The sequence below is a fragment of the Phyllostomus hastatus genome, unplaced genomic scaffold, assembly GCF_019186645.2.
Source record: "Phyllostomus hastatus isolate PE091 unplaced genomic scaffold, TTU_PhHast_1.1 phas_contig_86, whole genome shotgun sequence".
NCBI classification, from domain to species: domain Eukaryota; kingdom Metazoa; phylum Chordata; class Mammalia; order Chiroptera; family Phyllostomidae; genus Phyllostomus; species Phyllostomus hastatus.
Window position 1 is genome coordinate 79859502 of NW_025333977.1, and position 20854 is coordinate 79880355.

The window sequence follows — 20854 nt, forward strand, 5'->3', positions numbered from 1 at the left end:
GATAGGATCTCTCAGGCAAGCCTATACATTTTTCTGCTTTGGAACCTAGGGAGTTAAATGTCTTGAAACTGCTGGAGCAGAATCAAGCCTGTTTACCTAAGCTTATCAGCCTGGGAGGCAGGTCAATCATTTACTGACGCAGGGTTGTCTCCTCCCTTTGATGCAGGACCACTGACTAAAGCCCTTGCCTGACTGGGTCTCTCTGTAGAATAGACACAAGGCAACACAGCAGACACCTTCTCTAACGCTCTAGCCATTCTTCTTTTCTGAGCAGGGTAAAGTTTTATCTGAGGTGGAGTGAATGCCACAGGAATCCTCCCATCTCCACAACAAACAACTGGGTACCTAATATCACCTGGGACATAAGAGCCTGTGACTTTGGAGGAGCTTTTACTACCAGTGGAGGTCTATAAAAAGCAATCAACTAACTATAGGAAAAGCTATTAAGTGATTTTGGAGGAGGAAAAGATTATTAAGTAATCATAAAAAAAAAACATGGGTTTTTCCTTCCAGCCTACACATTCTAGAAATGTATTATTTTTAATGAACATTATCCACTCTACTTAAGGTCTAAATATAACTCCTCTAGAAATGTTGTCATATTGCCACCACATACACTTGTCAGGTCTATGCAATTGTTTCTGGCTTTTTTAATTATTAGAAACCTGGTGATAGGGAAGTCCTATTTTTCTGAACTCTCTTTAGGGAAGGGCTTGGCCCATGTATTGGATAGGGTAATGATTGGCACTAATTCTGTCAATCATTTATAAAACTGAAGTGAATCCCCTTTGGTGAGGTTTGTGGCTGGAATTTTTATGTGGCTCAGGCAGTTAACTAGAGGCAGAGTTGAGGCCACCGCACAATGTGACACAGGCATGAACCCCATATGAGATTTTGAGTGAGTCTGTGGCTAACTCCCAGGAATGTGGTGGAGAATTATGGAAAACTGGTAGATTTCTGTGAAGTCCTGTCCAGCCAGTTGCCAGAGAATGTCTGTAGATAATGCAAGTGATGGAGGTGGTGTTGAAGACAGGGAAGGGTGTCAGGGCATTCAAATACATTGGCCAGGATTTTGCCCAATATTTCAGGCCCTTGGGGACAGACACTTGGTCTTACCAGTTCTTTCTGTGCAGCATCTGGCTCAAGACCAAAACACTGGTGACCCCTGAGAGTATATTCAGTCTTTCTTCTCACTTCATGAAAATTGGATATTAAGTGAGGGAGGAGGAAGATTATATTTAAGTTTGACTAGATAGATATTATTTCTTTTACATATTAGGAAGTTAGAACCCAGAAGTTAATTAACTTGCCCAAGTTTGCAGTTAGTCAGAGTCTGTGCTACAATTCTCCTCAGCTCTGCCTGACTCTCAATCTACTGCTGTTCCCATGCAGTCTCAGAGATAAGCACATGGAGGAGCATAAATCAGGATGGGGGTTCACTGAGGAACACAAGGCTGACTAACGAAGTCAGAGGCTCTCATCTTGGCCCTTGGATGTGCCATGCCCAAGCAATGAGTACAGGTAAAATGTTGTTATGAGCCCTTGTATTTCAGCTTCATTTTTTCCTCTTTATTCTCAAAAGGATAGAATGTGCATAAAGTTCAGGCAGGGTCAGCAGCTTAGAAAAGGGGACTCAGTGCACTTGGTGATGCAATCCCTGTTTGTAATGCCCTTGCTATCATACTCTTAGGCATGTGCCATATCCTTGGATGTGCCATGCCCAGGCCAGCTGGATACCACTCTAAAAAAAGACCAGCACTGGACTAAACTTGACCTTCTTTGAGAGCAGTCAGAGGGAGGAACAAGCAGCAAACAACAGGAAGTGCTCCTAAGGGCCAGTCCCCGGGAGTCTTCCTAATAATCAGGCATATTTTCTAAGTAAACCTAGGCAGTTTTCAGGCTAGATCTCTGCCTCCTTATATTCTAGAGACTCAAATCTATGAGCCCAACTAAAGTACAACGAGCATTTGAACAGCTTCCAGGGAAAGAAGTAACACCATCCCAGGCCTTACCTGGGAACTCAAGAATTTAATTGCTATTTCCTTTCACCTCAGCTAATATCCACTCCTCTAAATCCAAGTGACTTGGGCAGAAGAAGGCTAAAGGCAAGAGAAGCCATCAACATGCTATTGTATCATAGTTTCCAGTACCTGAAACCCAAAGAGACCTGTGTTAGCTTAGAGTCCAAATGGTGTGTTGGTGTCATCTAAGAGATAAATGAGTGATGTGCAGAAACAAGTCTTCCTCTGCTCCCCACCCCCAGTTTTGCTCTTGATCCAACACACCCTAAAAATCCCATTAGCTGTCTGGCAGAAATTTCAAAGCAGTCACAACTCCTGAGCATTTACAAAATCAAGATAAAGAAATGCCATGTGAAATGTAGTTGGCTAAGGATTTCTGAACAAATGGTTTCTTTTTTTTTTTTTCACTGACCTGCCTCATACATACCTAAGAGTATGACCCCAAAAGCATTAAGAACAAGGATTGCATCACCAAGTGCACTGAGTCCCTTTTTCTAAGCAGCTGACCCTGCCTGAACTTTATGCACATGCTATCCTTTTTAGAATAAAGAGGAAAAAATGAAGCTGAAATACAAGGGCTCATAACAACATTTTACCTTTACCCAGTACTTGTTATGATCAGGAAAGGAACTACTACCTTTTTACCTAGATTTTTTCATTTAACTCCTAGATCAATTTTATGCCACTCGTCCAAATCACAGAGCTAGTAAGATGAGGCGAAATTTGACTTGGAGTCTGTTGGACTCCAAAGCCCACATTCTTTAGCACTCTGCTCTGGGAAAAAATTACCATCCAGCAGTATCTATGCTGTTTGTATTCTAAATGAAAAAGGGTATGGAGTGCTTTCTAAATTATTTGTGTGGATCCTAAAGTATATACTTATGACCTCCTCTGCAGGTGTTCTTGATCCTGTGCAAACATAAAACTTAGCTTCACAGTAATTTTTGTCTCATCCAGGAAAGTTACCACAAAACACACATCCACACAAGCACACCACATACCCGCACACACTAACAATTATCCACAGGTCAGCACTTTGATCCCTTTCTGAAGTTGTGAGGGAAAATTATTCTTATCCTCTGGTTTAAAGACATTGTTTGGTCTATTTATTTGATTTTAATGTAACATAGAAACAAATATGTATTTTGCCAGGATTTTTTACAAGTTTATTTTTGCTGTCAAATTTCTGTGTTTGAGAAAGCTAACAATGCCAAAACGTTCCTGTGTGGTTTTATTTAACCTTTCTAGCAACCCTGTAAGGGGAGTGTCATTTTCAGATGGTATCTTGTCAGATAAGGAACCTGAGACACCATCACGATGAGCACCCTTCTCAACATCACTCAGCCAACAAGCCCCATAGGTAATGGGATTTGTGGGTAATGTGGGCAATGCTGTTACTCTAACCATTTTCATTGAGTAATGAAAATGAAGACACTAATTGTTACTTAATAAAATTTGCTTTAAAGGTAAAAATCTCTCCCACATGCCCATGAGCTAAGTAAGATATCGAAGGAATTCTTGCTGGGAAAAAAAATAAGAAACCACTGTCCTGTACTATGTCACATGCCTGTGGGACAGGATGCATGGGTTGGCATTAAAGAGACCCCTGAGCACCTCGATAGACACAAACACTCTCTTGGTTAACTCTATAACCAACCACACAGAGGTATTATGGGCAAAGCAGTTGCCAAATGGTAGGACATCTGAGGAAGTCCTCCCACAGATTGGGAATCCATCATGGGTGTGGGCCCAATCCCTATAGAAACCGACTGAAGTTACAGGGGGAATTCTGGTGCCTATGAATTCTGTTTTACTCCTAACACTCTCCGAGGAGCACTGAGGCCTGCATCAGCTGTGCACCTAGAAGGCACTAAGCATTTCTCATTCCTAATGTTTCACTGGGAGCCGCTCCTGGCTGGCTGCCTGAATCTCCATCCCATATGACATCCTTGTTGTCTGCATCCTTACTTTGGGGTTAGTGTGCACACGTCACACATTTTGTCCCCATTTCTGTGAACTCAGAGGTACAGGAGAACCCATAGATTCTGAGCTATAAGCACATAGAGAGAAAGGAGCTTGCAAGCCTGTGCCTCACCAAACCGAGAATTGTTCCCCTTCTCTCTACAGTTCCAAGGTCAAGCTTCCCATGGGAGCAGTTAAGGAACTGAAGGTCACAAAGAACTGGCAACTCACTGTCCCTTGGAGGGGTTCCCAGAAAGCAAAATGAAAATGAAATTGTTTTTACATAAGACCTCTGAATATGGAGGGTAGGATTCAAACAGTCTGAATTTGCAGTTTCACTGTGCACTTAGGTAACCCCCACAAAGCTTAGTAATTTCTTTGTAAAGCCAAAACAATATAAAAAAATATTTCCTGAAGAGAACTCTAGTCAGAACTTTTTTTTGTCATTGCTGGATTGTTTTCAAGGCTTCATTTCATTTTCTTTTTCTTTTTCTTTTAGAGAGGGGAAGAGAGAGAGAGAGAAAGAGGGAGAGAAACACCAATGTGTAGTTGCCTCTTGCATGCCACTTACCAGGGACCTGGCCCACAACCCAGGCATGTGCCCTGACTGGGAATCAAACCAGTGACCCTTTGATTTGCAGGCCAGTACTTAATCCACTGAGACACACCAGCTGAGGCTCAAGGTTTCATTTCTTTTTTAGAAAATATATTTTATTGATTATGCTATCACAGTTGTCCCATCCCCCCCTTCACTCCCCTCCACCCTGCACACCCCTCCCACCCACATTCCCCCACTTTAGTTCATGTTCATGGGTCATACATATAAGTTCCTTGGTTTCTACATTTCCCATACTATTCTTACCCCCCCCCCCCCCGCCGTCTATTTTCTACCTACCATCTATGCTACTTACTCTTTGTTCCCAATGATCCTTTGGGAACTCCTTTGTAGGTAACTGCCTCCTTATCTCTTGCTGCTTCTAGGATTCTCTCTTTCATTTTAATCTTGGCTAATGTAATTATGATATGCCTTGGTGTGTTTCTCCTTAGGTCCAACTTCTTTGGGACTCTCTGAGCTTCCTGGACTTCCTGGAAGTCTATTTCCTTTGCCAGATTGGGGAAGTTCTCCTTTATTATTTGTTCAATAACTTTTCCACTTGTTGCTCTTCTTCTTCCCCTTCTGGTACCCCTATAATTCAGATGTTGGAATGTTTAAAGACGTCCTGGAGGTTCCTAAGCCTCTCTTCATTTTTTCAAATTCTTGTTTCTTCATTCTTTTCTGATTGGGTGTTTCTTTCTTCCTTCTGGTCCACTCCATTGATTTGAGGCCCAGTTTTCTTCCCATCACTATCGGTTCCCTGTGCATTTTCCTTTATTTCGCTTAGCATACTCATTTTTTCATCTAATTCACGACCAAATTCAACCAATTCTGTGAGCATCCTGATTACCAGTGTTTTGAACTGTGCATCTGATAGGTTGGCTATCTCTTTATTGCTTAGTTGTATTTTTTCTGGAGCTTTGATCTGCTCTTTCATTTGGGATATTTTTTTTGTCTTGACGCACCTGTTAGGTAGTAAGGGGCAAAGCCTTAGGTGTTCACCAGGGCAGGACAACCCACATCCCTGGGTTGTGACACAGTATGTGGAGGAGGGGTCCAAGAGGGAACAATGATGCTTGCTCTGCTGTCTTCCGACTTTCAGTCACTTCCCCTGCTTCCCACAAGCAAATTGGGTCCTTCTGGTGTGGATTCATGTGTGGGTAAGTTTGTGTGTGTTCCAGAACCCTGTGGGTCTCTCCAACAAACTCTTCTGTGAGCCTGGAAGTTTCTCCCGCTGCCGCCTCAACCCCCATAGGTGTTTTCAGTCAGAGGTTTGAGGCTTTACTTCCCCGTGCTGGGGCCCTGGGTTGTGCGGTGTGTCCCACCACCTACTTTCACCTCGTTTATCTGCGTGTGAATGTGGGACTGCCTGGTCCAAGTGCTGTGCCCCTCCATAATCCACCGCCTCGCTGGGTCTGCCAGCTGCTGGCTGCCCATTTCCGCCCCTCCTGCCGGTCTGGATGAGTGTGTCTTCTTTAACTCCTTGGTTGTCAGACTAACATACAGTTCAATTTTCTGTCAGTTCTGGTTGTTTTTTGTTTTTAAATTGTTGTTGACCTTCTTTTGGTTGTGCAAGGAGGCACAGTGTGTCTACCTATGCCTCCATCTTGGCTGGAGGTCCATGGTTTCATTTTGTAAGATAAGTCTTGTATAATGCATCCAGCTGGAACTCTTCTGTATTTCTGTTTAATGATGGCTTCCATCCATGGAGCCTACCATGATCGTAGTAGATTTACCACAAGGTAAGAGGCTGAAAACTTGTTGTGAGTATGTGAGCAGATTATAAGAGAAGAGAAAACCCAGGGGCCAACCAGAGATGTTGCAGTGAATGAGCAGGTGGCAGGCTTCTCTATGACCCAGGGACAACCAGTACCTCTATCAGATTCTACCAATTCCAAGGAGATGTAACCTTCAAGTTCAAATATATTTACTCTAAAAAATTTAGCTCTGCTTCCCAGATAGGAATCTCAAATATAGGCAAGTTCCAATGGCTAGACTTCCCCAAACCAGACTGTTGTCTACCAAAATTCATCTCATTTTGTTTCTCTCTGCAAAGTGGAAATGCCCCTGATAAGAGTCTTATTATAAAACATTGGTAACATGTCATCCAACAGATAAAACATAAAGCACAGCCCAAAATAGGCATCTTCGTCCTGGCTCTGCCCTTGCCTTGGTCCCAGAGTTGGTTCCAATTTTTAAAATTCTTGGTGGTGACTCAGTTTCAAGAAAGATGCAACCTCACTGTGAATAACCACAAACATTTATTGATGAGTGATCCTCAGTTCTGCCATAGTTACCTACTCTTTCCCATAAACATGTTAGACACTGTTTTTGAAACAAGATTAAATAATCTTGAAAGTTTTACGCTTACCAAGTGAACTAACCAGTATCTTTAGAGTCCCCTATGTGTGTGTATGTGTGTGTGTGTGTATGTATACTTTTAGTTACTTATACAATACCCTGAAGATTACAAGTTCTCAGTAAATATTAATGTGTGGTGATAAATTGATTATTGACTGTAAATTTAGTATAGAAAGTGATTTTTTACAATTGCCAGGGGTGACTGAAGAACTGGAAGCCTTAACCTATGGTGCAGAAGGAACAGCACATGAGCATTCCTTACTCTTCTGCCTTCAGTAACAGAGCGGCGTAGCAGGGAGGACATCGTGGCTTTGTTAGCCACATGACAGCCACGTGACAACACTGAGCAAGTCATGTCAGCTACCCTGGCCTCAATTTTCTCTTTTTCAAAATAGAGACTAGGTGGCTTCATTGTTTCTAAGTTCTACTCTAGTTTTAATAATTGGTCTTCTGTGAAAAACTAGAAAAGTTAAGACCAGAAAGTTCTTTTAAAAATTAAACACAGAAATGGTTTTTATCTTTGGAGCCATCATCCCTATCTCTTAGGTAAATGACCTTGGGGGAATAAAACACTGCCAAAGAGATCTCAGAAACAGAACCTTGAGGTTGTTATAAACTGGAGGTGCTGGACATCAATCTGTTACAGAGAAGGAGCCCACTCAGCTGGGAAAATGCAGGGAACCACATCTGAGCTGTCTCATCCAGTTGCAATGCTGGCACCGACACCCAGCTTTGCCACACCTGCGTTTCACTAATTCAAGCTCCAGCCAGCAGGCAGTCATGATCCTCCCTTATAAATAAACAGAGGCCCTTAGAGGTGATATGACTTGCCCAGGGTTACAGAAACATGGCAGTGAGTCAGATGGAACAGAGTGAGCTTGGCTGGGCAGGAGGGAGTGTTGTGGGGGGTGCATTTCAGTGACATAAACAAAAGGTGGAAGAATAAGGGACAGATTCATGCTTTTTCTGAAGTTCACACACCCCTGGTCAAGGACTGCAGAGGGGCTTTAAGTTTGCTTTGGACCCTGAGAGCATCCCTGTCCTCCTGCCTCCTCCTAAGCCCCCTCAGCTGCCCCACCCAGGCTTATTCATCCAGGTTGTTGGTAATTGGTTGCCTGTTCTCATGTCCCTTCTTGTAAGCTTCATGAAAGGCTATTTGCAATGAAGAGAAGGCACAAGGAGGAAGAAGAATGCATCAAGTATCTTCCCCGAGGCTCTGATTCTCCTGACTTCCCTCTTATATTCTGCAGAAATGAATGGTCATCAGAATGACTGACAGAATTACGACATTCCATTCCAAGTGTTGATTTTTTTTTTTTTGGTAACCTCTGGGGTTATTTCACTACTCTCTGCTATATTCCCAAAAAAAGGAAAGAATAATGCTCAATTGCTGTGTGTGAAAGACAGCAGCCTAGGGCAACACTGCTCAAAGGAAACTACTCATTGCACCAAGAATCAAGGCATGACTGAAAATTTTAGTAAAAGGGGTTGCATCATGGCCCACCCCATGTATCACCCCAGACCTAGGCCCAGGGAGTTCTCAGGCCATGAAGAACTACTCTCACAAGTAACTGCAAAGAACCTCTGATCCAGCAAGAAAAACATTGAAAGAAATTGAGCATAAATGGTCTTATGTCTCAGTTACATTCAGAGGCTGCCCCACCTTGCTGTCCATTTTTGTCCCTTTTTAGATATAAGACAGAGAAACACAATATTAATTTCATCACTAAGAGGTACTGGTGACTTTCCAGGTGATGGAGGACTGTCATGAATTCTTTAAGAAGAGTCTGGTTTCCTGACAGGGCCCTCAAATGACTTTCTGTTGTACTAAAAAAAATCTTACTGAGTTTTTGCACTTCCCAGTATTCACTCTATTCCTAACACCTAATCAGCTTACTAGTCTCTTGAGAGATGAGCAACCCAATATATAATGTTTACTTGATACTGTACACAACTATATTGGCTATACTCACTTCCTGGTCACAAAAACAAACAACCACTAAAAGTCATCCTTGAGTTACCCATCATATATATTCAGTTAAGGTAGGAAAAGAAGAGGGTAGGCTTATGTTTCAACCATGCAGTACCTCTTTATGAGGCCAGAGAACTAAAATGGCCCATGATTCCAACAATCATTATCAATGTCAAACTTAACTCAGATACAGATCTCAACATACACCCATAAAGTTTTTTAAAAACTAGGTAAAGTGCTGAAACATGGCACAATCTCATACATACTCAAATGCTAAGGACCAAATGACCAAGTGCCAGTTGGCACCTTTAAGACTTCTTTTGGAGGGGCAAATGATGGTGAGCACACCATCATTTCTTAAATTAAACTGAATTTCTAATATTGGACTGGATTCTCTAGCTTGCCAGTTTTCTAGCAGGAAAAAGAGCATTTCAGAGCATGAAGCAATATAGAGCTCTGTTTTTCTATATAGCTCTCATATATAGCTGTCTGGTCACATGTACACCTACCCAGTCTTCCTCAGCCCATTAATAGTCAATGGAGTTGGAGTCCTTACATGTGGCATCTGCGCCCAAGACTCTGCCAGACAGTAAAGCCAGGGAGAGACATGTCCAGTAGAGGCTTCTCAGAAGACGCAGAACTATCCCTGATAATCTGTTTTTCACTAAGCCAACGGTAGGTAGGCAGCATTTTGAACAGGCGCTTTCATGCCATAAATCTTTAGGCACTTTGGGGCACTGAGCACTTTACTGTAATTGCCGTGTAACAAAACTAACTTATAGGTTGTGTGTGTGTGTGTGTGTGTGTGCAATGCACAGAAATAATTTTGATATGAGAAAGACATTTGATCAATTTTGCTTAAAAAATCTCTTCTGGACTATTTCTGAGTGTGAGTTACACAAAATCTCAGCACTTGTTTAATTTCTGGAATTACTTTAACAAATAACTGTCCAAATCATGGGCCTTAAAGACATCTATTGATAGTATACTTCTTTCTCTAAAATCACCACAACACATTTTGATCGTTTGTAGAAAAGGCAAACTACCTTTTGGCATGTGAAAGAATCTTTGGCATGTAAAAAATTCTTTAGATATGCCAAAATAAATCTCAGGGTTGGTCAATTATACTGAATTTCAGATGTTTTCAAGTAACTCTTTTTTTTAAAGATTTTATTTATTTATTTTTAGAGAGAGGGGAAGAGAGGGAAAAAGAGAGGAAGAGAAATATCAATGTGTGGTTGCCTCTTGCACACCCTCAACGGGGGACCTGGCCCACAACCCAGGCATGTGTCCTGACTGGGAATTGAATCAGCAACTGTTTGGTTTGCAGGCCAGCACTCAGTCCATTGAGCCACACCAGCCAGGGCTTCAAGTTACTCTTGGCAGGCTAATTTTTTTACCCCAATACCACCTTATTTTACATGATCTTATAGGTAAGATTAGCCCAGGAATTTCAAGTAAACTTATCAATGGATACAGTAGCCTAGGCATTATTTGGTTACCTTATGTATGTTTGGTTATCCCCATCTCCAAACATACTCTTTTCTTCTATTCTGCAGATAACCCCTCTGATCATGTGTAGCTATGCTTACCCTTTTGCTGTTCTTCTAAGGGGATTATCTTGGAGTCATCATTTTCCTCTTTGAACCCCTATCTGATATGCCTCCAACTGGATACTACTATTTTTCACATGTACTTATATCAGAAGTGGTTAATTTCCACTTTTCCCAAGCCAAGTTCATAATAGCCTGTTGGAATGAAATATTTTCCATTGTCCTAACAGAGGGCCAATATGAAGACATTTATAGAGTGCCTAATACATCTTTGACACTGTGCTAAGTGCTACAAAGATGAGCATTTCACAGTTCTGCCCAAAGGAAGACCAACATCTCTCAGAGCAGAGGGACCAGCAAAGAGCCAAGGCAGCACTGTGTGAGGCTGCAAGAGTGATGGTGACTGAACACAGCCCAGAAAAGTCATAGATGAATGCTCAGGAAGACTTTCAGAGAGGTTCAGGTCCAAGTGGTGTTTTAAAAAAAGAACATTTGCATCCCTCCTTTTCTAAGAATTCAGATTTTGAAGAGAAGGCTGCTTCTTTTTAGGAATGTGTCTGAATGTCCTAAGGAGGCAAAAGTTCTGTAAGGACAGTAGTGGTAGTTATGACTGAGGAAGTTTTGATTGCCTGGAGAAGGCAAATCATAGAAGGAGCCAGAGAAATCCTTCTCATTAACTGGTAGAAACAGAAAGAGCTAAGACTTTACCCTGAATCAGAACCTATGCCTAATTCACACCCTTGAAATGTGGGCCTTCATTTAGAACCATTCTCTTCACGTCTCACATGCTCTCACAAACCCTGGTGACTTTTTCCTGGTGGACAGTCTTGTTATAAATCTGATCACTACTCAGTTATGATTTGAATTACATTTATCCTGGGAGCCACTTTAAACAGACATGAAAAACAAAGAACAAAACACTGGGGAAACTGCAGTACGCTCTTCTGATGTCAGCAGCTGATAGCAATTAGAAAGCTCAGGACTGAAGAATAAAGCTGACCTACTCAACACTCATCCCAACAGCCTCCATTAACATCCAAATCCAACACTGACTTTAATGCCACACATTTTAAGCAGGATACAAGCAGAAGGGCAAGCTTAGTAGCTTTCAACCTAGCATGGCTGGAAATCCTTCTTAAGTTAGCTTAGGTAAATATTTCATGTGCAAGTGCAAACTTTCACCTCTTAAACAATTCCCATTTCCTGAAGTTTGAGCTAAAAGATTACTGAATGCCTAATGGACCAACTTTTATTCTGGCTTCCTTTTTTTATTCACTGGAAAAAAAATATGTATAAGTAAACTAGAATAGATTTGACTGTATGAATATTTAAAACTTCTTTTACCAATATTATGAGCAAAGGTAAAAATAGAAATAGTGATCCTGGAAAGTGTATTTGCAACATAAATAACATGGAAAATATTGCTATTCATAAAGAATATTTACAAATTCAAACCAGCTAAAGGCAATATCGCAGGAGAAAGTTGGGCAGAAAATGAACTGAGAATTCACAAAAGAAGAAAGTTAAATGACCTATAATCAAATGAAAAGCTGTTTAGCCACAGTAAAAATAAAATAAAAGCAGGTTTAAACAGTGAGATAATACTTCATTTTTTATTTTTAATTACCATTTACATTCAATATTATTTTGCATTAGTTTCAGGTGCACAGCATAGGGTTAGATACTCAGATGCTTTCCCCCCCATATTTCCAGTACCCACCAGCACCACACATAGTCATTACAATATTATTGACTACATTCTCTTTGCTGCACTCTACACCCCCATCACTATTTTGGAACTTAACTACCAGTTTGTACTTCTTAACCCTTTCACCCAGCTCTTCAACTCCACACCTCTCTGGCATCCATTAATCTGATCTCTGTAGAGACAAATGTGTTTACATTTTGTTTGTTTGTTTGTTTTGATCTTTAGATTCCATACATAAGTGAAATCATATAGTATTTGTCTTTTTCTATCTGACTTACTTTACTTCCCATAATACCCTTAGGTCCTTTCATACTGCCTCAAATGGCAAGATTTCATTCTTTTTTTATGACTGAGTAATATTTCGTTGTATATGTGTAACTGCCTCTTCTTTATCCACTTATCTGTCAATGGGCACTTCGATTGCCTCCATTTCTCAGCTCTCGTAAACAATGCTACAGTGAAAATAGAGGTACATATATACTTTTGAAATAGTGTTTGGGGTTTCTTCAAATATGGACCCAGAAGTGGACTCACTGAGTCAAAAGGCAGTTCCATTTTAGTTTTTTGAGGAACCTCCATACAGATTTCCATAGTGGCTGCACCAATCTGCATTCCCACCAATGGTGCATGAGGGCTCCCTTTTCTCCACATCCATGCCAGCATTTGTTTGATTTATTAACAACAGCCATTTTGACTGGTATAAGGTAATATCTCACTGTGGTTTTAATTTGCACTTCTCTAATGATTAGTGGCATTGAGCATCTTTTTATATGTGTATTGACCATCCGTATGCCCTCTTTAAATAAGGGTTGATACAGGTCCATTTCTCAAGTGAATTGTTTGATTTTTTTTATGTTGAGTTGTATGAGTTCTTTATAAATTTTGGACATTAACCCCTTATTAGATATGTTATTGGCAAATATGTTCTCTCATTCAACAGGTTGTCTTTTCATATTGTTGCTGGTTGCTTTTGCTGTGCATAAAAAAAATAGCATGATGTGGCCTAATTTCTCTATTTTTTCTTTGATTTCCTTTGCAAAAAAAATATATATATCAGATAAAAATATTGTTAAGTGAAATGTAAGAGAGTTTACTGCCTATGTTTTCTATGTTTTCTTCTAGGAGTTTTATGGTCTCAAGTCTTACATTTAAGTCTTTAGTCCACTTTGAGTTTATTCTAGTATATGGTGTAAGAAAGTGGACTAATGTCAGTTTTTTTTTCTTTTGTTCTTTTTTTCTTTCTTTCTTTCTCCTTTTCTTCTTCTTTTCTTTTCTTTTCTTTTTTTTTTTTTTTGCACGTATCTGTCCAATTTTCCCAACACCATTTGTTGAAGAAACTGTCTTTACCCCCTTGTATGTGCTGGCCTATTTGTCATATATTAATTAACCATATAGATATAGGTTTATTTCTAGGCTCTCTATTCTGTTCCACTTAGCTACATGTCTGCTTTTATCCCAGTACCAGGTTGTTTTGATTACTATAGCTTTGTAGTATAGTTTGATATCAGGTAGCATGATACTTCCAACTTTGTTGTTCTTTCTCAAGATTGCTGTGGCTATTCTGGGACTTTTAGGATTATTTGTTCCAATTCTGCAAAAAATACCATTGGTATTTTGATAGAAATTACATTGACTGTATAGATTGCTTTGAGTAGTATGACCATTTTAATGATGTTAATTCTTCCTATTCATGAACACAGTGAATGCTTCCATTTATTTATATCTTTTTTTCATATCTTTTTTCAGTGTCATATAATTTTCTGGTACAGGTCTTTTACATCCTAGGAGTGAGTTTTCTAAGTAAAAATCTACCCACAACAAAACATTTTAACAGTTTTACAAACTGCCCTGAGAAAAGAGGTTGCAGTAATTCATGCTTCTATGATCACAGTGTGTAAAAGTGCCTGTCCTCCACATTCAAACCAATATCTGCTGTTACTTATTTTTGTCAGTCTCAGGAACTGCATTTTCCAGTCCCACATGGTTTCAGGTTAGAGCCTGGATATCTAATTTAGAAGGTAGAAACAAAAAGGTCATTTTTCTCTAGAGTAATGGGAAAAGTTTCAGGCAGATGCATTAGCAGAGGGGCACCCAAGGTCAGAAGCAGCTTCAAGGTGAACATCTAGAGAAGCATGCACATTGAGATGGCAGACTGAGCTAGTCAGTGACAGTTCAAGAAACTTTCACTCCTCCAACCCTTCCAATGTTTATTCTGTATATTAAAACACTTCCTGCTGGGAATACACAGAAAGGCTTTTATTCTTTTGACCAACTCAGACTGACATAGGCTCCAAACATTGAGACCCAATTCAAGAAGTACCATATCTAACCAACAGATGTCTCAAAAACAACACAGAAAATTGAAAGGAAGAAATTATCAAAAAAAAATGTTAGCACACAAAAGTCATAATGTTTAGATCAAAACAGATCATTTCTAGCCAACTAAATTAAAAATAACTAAGTAATCTTACAATAAACTAGAATGCCAAAGATCAAAAGAGTATAAGAACTTTCTGAGAGGGAAAAGGAATCTACAAAGAATGTAAATTAACTGGCTTCTGACTTCTCATGAACATCACTGTATGATGTTAGAAGATATTGAGAAAATGCCTTCAAAGACTGGCAGAGACATGACTTCAATGGAGAATTCTATACCCAGCCAAACTATAAATTAAGGATTACAGCAAAACATAGACATTTTCTGGTAGGTAAGAACTCCAAAATTTTAACATGTATGCATGACTTTTAAACAAGAACAAAATTGTAGTTCAGTTGGTAAATTTTCAGCAGAATGCAAGGTGATGATATATAATCATTTTAATACTATGAGTTTTATTTGCATAAGCATTAAAAGTATGTAGCACGGCCCTGGCCAGGTGGCTCAATTGGTTGGAAAAATGTCCTATGCACCAGAATGTTGTGAGTTTGATTCCTGGTCAGGAAAGGCACCTAGATTACAGGTTCAGTCCCTGGTAGAGGCAAGTACTGGAGGTCAACCAATTAATGTTTCTCCCATCAATCTCTCCTTCTCTCTCTCTCCACCCCCTCCCTCCCTTCCCATCATCTCTCTCTAAAATCCATAAACATATCATCTAGTGAGGATTAAAAATATATATGTAGCATAGTAAGTTTTTACATTAATGTATATTATTTAGAACAAAAGTTTTGGAGGTATTTAGGTATAAAAAAGCAACAGAACAGAGAGTATCTGAATATGCACGATTGTGAAGGTAGTACACAAGTGACTGAGGTTTGGGAAATACTTTGCAAAAGCAAGTGATTTTATGTATATTCTATTTTAAATACATTTACATTTCAAAAGAGACTTAAAGAACACTGCAGGGCCAAAAGCAGAAACTCACCAGCCACAGCAGTGCCAGGGCAGAGGGGACTGTTATTTGCTTGGTGACCCTCCTCTGAGGATAGCAAAGTTCCCTTTGCTTAGACTCCGTATTCATCATAACCCCTACGCACCCCCAACAGCAGCCTCTGATTGTTTGGCTTCCCAGGAAGTCTCTCCTGCAGGGAAGAGAGTATGAGGACCCCTTGAACTGAGTGTTCTCACTTGCCCACAAGTTCCATTTCTCATTATGAAGTAATACATTTAGCAATCTGACGTATGTACCACTACTTTTATTTTTACCTTCTCCTATTTTCCTCTTTTATTTTTTCATCTTGTAGGATTGTGTCTTTCTGTATAATCTCAAATCTTATTTGGAGTGAGGAGTTTACCTAAATGATGTTAGTGACACTAACATCAGCTTCTTGTGAGGTGTGCAGCCCCTGAGGCCAATCACCTGTGGGCACGCGGACACACTGGAGTTTCTAGTCCTGAAGATCTGGCACTGAACCTCAGTGTTTTAGTCCATCACAAACAAACACTGACTCTGAATCTTTTAGCAGAAAGGAAACTTATTGGAAAGATGAAAAGGCTAGAGAGAAACACTTCTAAATAAATTTGAACACAGCTGGAGAGTCTTTCCTGTTCAATTCTACTGGGACATTCAGATTACCTGTGAGCTTTTTTTCATTTAAAACAAGATCCATTTTGAAGATAAGTTCAAAGAGACTGCATGTTCTAATGTAATTAACCGTCAATAATTTAAGATGTTTATTTCATGAATTCTTGATAGAGATTTTAAACCATGACAATGCAAAACCACTGAACTGCCTAACTAAATATTCAAACAAATGTCTCTGGTAAAAAAAAAATCTGTAGGGAAACAAAGACATCTGTATGAAAGATGATATAGGTACGTATTTTTAAAAATTAATATCAACTGTTAGTTAATATTCTTTGCACTAAATTATATTTGTAAGCAAGATTATTATGTGTTTTTGGATCGGACTTTACACTGCCCTATTACTATTAACATTCCCCATGTTTGTTTTAGTCTCCTTTACATTTACAACGTCCTGGAGGGTGGTGGTATTAAATTTAATTCGTCAAACTACATTTAATTTTACAAGAACCCAGATCACACTGCTGTGTAAACAAGAATGGCTTTGCAGAGGCTTTTTGGTGATTAGGCTGGAGGAGTCAAAGCCAAATTAGAAAATATGCTGCCAGGGGTATTTTTTTTTTCATTTTTCTCTTCTATAATTTTAATGGCTCAAGTGAAAGAGCTATTTTTCTTTAACAATAGTATCCTTGTTACAAGTACTTTAAAGAGCTGTTCCACTGCATTGAGACAGTCAAATTAAACCATGAATATAGCAAAGATACCAACAGTTGCTAAGTCCAAAGAATATACTTCCATCTCATGGTAGAAGTTACAGGTGATTTTTTTCAGCGTGTATCTTGATTTCCAGTTTGGGGGACCCTTGCCCACTAGACATTTCTTTGCAGAGAAACGTCATCAATCTCTGAGACTTATTACAATGGGATAGTATTTTCCTCGACAAAGGCTGTTATTGAAACTGCATATTATCAAGGCAGCTGTTCGATTAAGTTTTTATAAAGGATTAGGGTGTTATTTGAGTACATAACAGCTGCACCAGCTAGAATAAAACTAGGTTTCCCAAATCATATGTCTTTTGGCATATGGGATGAAATGATAAATTTCCTATCAAGGCATAAAGATATGAATATTTAAAGGGAAAATTAAATTAGAAACAAAACCTCATTCATTTGAGTGAAAGGCATTGTGTGAACACAATGAAAGAATAAAAAGAAATCCATAAAACTTTGTCCCTCCTCTTGAGGCATCTACCATAGCCTCAGTGGGCATGATAAAAATTTTCTTAAATATCAAATAAAATTAAAGATTTAACTAAAAGTCTAAGGCACTGAAGAAATTCTGCAAATTAGTACATGAGTAACTACTGAATAATAGAGATAGCTACTCTGGAAGTTCAGGAGGCAGGAACACTTCAGGGCCAGAGGTGAAAGAAGAGAATTGATGTAATTTATCAATTAAGGCCTTTGAGAAAAGTCATCAGGATCATCTTAAGTGTAATATATTAATAATGAAGTGACCTGGGAGGTCATCTCCTATTCCCATGTTTTGTAAACTTACCTGTTGAAGAGAATCATATGAGGAACCCCTAAATCAGGGGCATCAAACTCATTTTCAGTGGGGGCCATATCAGCCTTGCAGTTGCCTTCAAAGGGCTGAATGTACTTTTAGGACTGTGTAAATGTAACTACTCCTTAACTGTTAATCAAGGGCTCAACACTGCCACCAGGTAGAAACAAGGTGCTGGACCAGATAAAATAAGGGCCGAGATAAAATTTAGGGTCAATTTGCCACCTGTGCCCTAAATAATAAAATTCCTGATTCTTTCTTCAGCCCTGTTGAGTTATGTGTGCCAGGAAATATATGGTTCCTTTTTTATTTATATTTAAATAATTTTAATCCAGGGTAGATGACCCAAGAAACCGTATATTTTTAATATCCCAGGTGATTATTTTTCAACTGGGAAGTGTGAGGAAACCTGTTCTAAATTAATCTTGCAATTTCAGAAAATAAAACATTAAACAAGTACCAAGTATACAAAAAAATAAGGAATAAGGAAAGCAGATGGAGACAAAGATGTGTATGTGAGTGAGTGTGTGTGCATGTGTGATAGATAGTAATTGCCTGGAGGAAGAGCAAGGAGAGAAAACGTGTGCAAGGTCCAGGGCCAAAGAGCTGTGGTCCAGTGTCCTTCACACAGTGAATGGACCCTCAAGAAATACCTAGTGCTGACTGAATTAGAAATGAGGCAAAGAGTAAAACAAGCAGTAACCCTCAAGCATTTGATAACCTATTTATTACCACCTTATGTTCAATTCATTTTGTAAAACCTCTAGTTAGAGACACAGACAATGAATCTTAGAGTCTCTTGTGGATTGTGTAGCAAGACTGAGTCAAAAAACTCAGTGCCTGGGAAAAATTTAAACACCACGGAGGTAAACAGATTTTGCTGCAGTGAGGTAGAAAGTTGAAATTCAAGAAAAGGGGACTCTGAGCTGCTTCTCAGAGAGAACATACCCAGATGCTTAATAGATTGTGGTAGATTTTGTTAAAGCAAGTGATAGAATGAGTAGTTCGCAAAATAACTTTAAACTGGCTTGAAAGACCTTGAAGAAAATTACTTAAAACTAGCCCAAGCCCTCAGCAAACCACAGAAACATGAACTGCCATATGGGGGATAATCTCACTGTGGCAGGGTGGGGCCCATGAGCTCATGCATTTCTGCACCAGCCCCCACCATTCACGCTCTGGTTCTCTCTGCATTCCTCCAGTCAGTGGGGGTTTCGAAATGTGTGTGTGAGCATTTTTATGAAAGAAATGCCTGTACTTGTTCTAATACATTCTAAAGTTCTACATCCTCTTTCCTCACACACTCCCCACTTTCTAAATTTTGGATTTATGAGCCACTTTAATAATAAACTGATTTATGAAACAGGAAAAAGTAATTTGACATTAATAGTTTATTTCTTGCCTTTTTGAGTGTATCTATTTTAAATTCCACAATCAGAGTTTACTAGAAATATCAAATTGTCATTAAATTCTTTTCTATCAAAATATTTCAAGTGAATTGTGTGTGTGTGTGTGTGTGTGTGGATATTTGAAGAATCCATGGCTTTACGTTTTTCATAGGGTTGACTCCATGGGAGAGGTCGGTCAACAACCATGATGAAACCATGACAGTGGCTTTATAATCTAGTAGACAGAGGACAGAGAGATGTCACAGGCTGTACTTTGCTAATGAGTCCTATTAATGGGGAGTCAAGGCCATCTTCAGCTTGTGGGCATCACTCAGAGTGCCAGAAATAAGTCTGCAGAGTTCACTGTGAAGTTTAAGGAAAGACAAGAGAAAACTTAATGCTTTTCAGAGCTGATTAAAGTAAAAAAATGTAATTTTACATGTATATCTTTATATATATATAAATATATAAAATATCTTTAGTATAGGCAGTGGAGAATATTTGCTTTAGCATGTAAATTTACTGTTTGTACCAACTGAGTTTAACATGGCCAAAAAACCACAGTAGTAACAGCTACTAAGTGCCAGAATTGGACGTTGTCCAAATCAGTCTTTACAGGAACCCTATGAGTTGGGTTTCCCTCCCCAATTTGTAGGTGAGGAGACAGCTCTCAGAGAGTAAATAACTGGTCCAAGGGCACACAGCTAGTAAGAGGTAAAGTCAGATATTAGGCTCAGGTTTGTCTTTCTCCAGTCCTATTCAAAGTTTTATGTTGAGATAAAATATTTATTGTTGGTTCCTAATAGCCACAATTTATACGAAATGGGTCTTTAGGGGCAGAGAACTTGCTGTATCTGTCAAATAGGGAAGGCCATGTGAAATCCCAGTTTCTTCCTTCTCCCTTATTGGATTTAGGTTGTAGCCACAATACTTCTGCAAAAGCACGTCAGGAAAGACTTTGCTGGGCAGTCTTTCCTCCACTAGGTCAGGGTTTAATACCCATAGCACATCTTGCCTTCATTTTTGTGTTGCTCACTCATGCTCATAACTGCTATTCTTTCAGTACGTCTGCAGTGAATTAAAGTAAGACCAGATAACAACACAAAGTGCTGAGCAAAACTCTTTTGAAACTCAAATAGAGTTTCCAGCAACGGAAACCATGTTTACATTTTTAAAATTCTCATTTTACCTTATTTGGAGATGTCAGATGCACTCCAGAGACCCCTCAAACCAGAACTTAGTGAGTCTTTGTTGAAACAAAAGAAAATGTCCTTCTACCCCAAGGATGCTAAATACAGCCCACATCAATAACCATAGTTCCCAGCAAAGTTGAATAAAAGTTCCCACTATTTTTTAATTAGGAAAAGCAGCATCTCAGAAGACAGGAAAGGCTTTTGTGCCCAAACTAGCAAACCTGGAGTAAATGTTGTTGAAATTTACTCCAGGTTTACACGGTTACTAAAAGGCAGGTTTTTGTTGGACTGGGAACCCATTTTACACCAACCTCTGGATGGAAGAAAATGTGGATTCAGTTCTTGTTTTCCTGCTGAGAGACCGGTGGAACCCCCAGCTTGAAGAGCAGACAAAGCTTGAGTCAGAGCTTACCTTAAAATACTGAGGCAATGGTTTCTCCCATTTTCAGCTTTAATTGCTTCACCCTCTGCCATGAATTTTACATAGGGGTGGATGGGGAGGACAGAGACAGGGCTCATACACAACTCTGTTCAGAACCCTTAAACCTGAGCACATTTGGACAGCTAACTCCA

At 39.5% G+C, this 20854-nt stretch overlaps 1 protein-coding gene across 22 annotated transcripts in view; it reads left to right on the forward strand.

Annotated features, from left to right (window-relative positions):
- Positions 1-20854, forward strand: part of PHLDB2 (pleckstrin homology like domain family B member 2) — a 235180-nt gene that overhangs the window by 664 nt on the left and 213662 nt on the right. The window lies entirely within an intron of this gene.